Here is a 1,199-nt window from a genome sequence, read left to right on the forward strand (position 1 = left end):
TCCCTTCCAGCCCTAATGTCTATGAAATCTATTAAAACTAGGGCTGAGACAGAAGAGCAGCTCCCCATTGCAACTCATAGCGCTTTGCAGGAAGTGCTATGAGTTGCAACAATCCCCCAGACCCAACAGAAAATTGCTGTTGGGTGGGATTTCAGCTGCTTGCTGCAAGCCTGCAGCCCAGTCTCTGTAGCAATGCCACTCCTCCCTCCCAGCCCGGACGCTGTTTTCAGAATGGAAGGCGGGGGAAAGGGAGCAGAGGGAGCTCGTTTTTGGGGTGGTGCAGGGGGGAGGCTTCAATCCATGCTTCCCACCCTCCAGCACCGGCTGAAAAAATCCTACCTGAAGTCATTTGCAAATTTGCTAAGTGTGCACTCCATCCCATCATCCAGCTCATTAATAGAGATATTAAAAAATACTGGACCTAGGAGAGAATGCCTAGAGAACCCCACTTCATACCTAGACATCGAGTCATGGAGTACTACTTGTTGAGTATGATGATCCAACCAGTTATGTACCCGCCTTATGGTACTTTCATCTAGCCTGTATTTCCTTAGCATGTTAATGAGGATATTGTAGGGGTCGGTGTCAAAAGCCTTGCTAAAATCAAGGTATACTATGCCCGCTGCTCTCCCCTCATCCACAGAGCCTGTCACTTTTTATCATAGGAGGAAATCAGATTGGTCAGGCATGACTTAAATGTGGTCAACCACTAAAAGAAATTCTTCTTCAGTGCAATGGTGTTCCTGGGTCAGAAAGCTTCCAGTGAAGCCATTTGACCTGAAAGGCTCAAAGCAAAATCCTTGCTTAGAAATTCCCTTTTATGTCCCAAAGGCTTGGACGCTTGTGGGGCCCTCACTGTGTGTACAGTCCTAAGAGAAGGCAAGCAGCTCGATCCTGCATGTCTCTGCACGACCATTCGCAACTCCCTCGATGTGTAACTGGCCAGTACTGCACCCTCAGTGGTGGTGCATGGTGCAGCAACAATGCCCAGAGATTCACTTCTGCCGAGGGAGATGTCACTTCATCTCTTTGCCATGGACACCTGCCAAGCAGTCATTGTAAACTCCAGTTTTCAGCAACAAAAAAGGCGATGGTGTCCTGCAGCAGCAGTTGAACCACTGGCCACTGTTCACTGCCATGGATGCTCTGCCCTCCCCACTGTTGGAGCTGGATCCACCTCGGGGAAGGGGCCAGACGGA

The sequence above is a fragment of the Gavialis gangeticus genome, unplaced genomic scaffold, assembly GCF_001723915.1.
Source record: "Gavialis gangeticus isolate Ggan-Ray unplaced genomic scaffold, GavGan_comp1, whole genome shotgun sequence".
Taxonomy (NCBI): domain Eukaryota; kingdom Metazoa; phylum Chordata; order Crocodylia; family Gavialidae; genus Gavialis; species Gavialis gangeticus.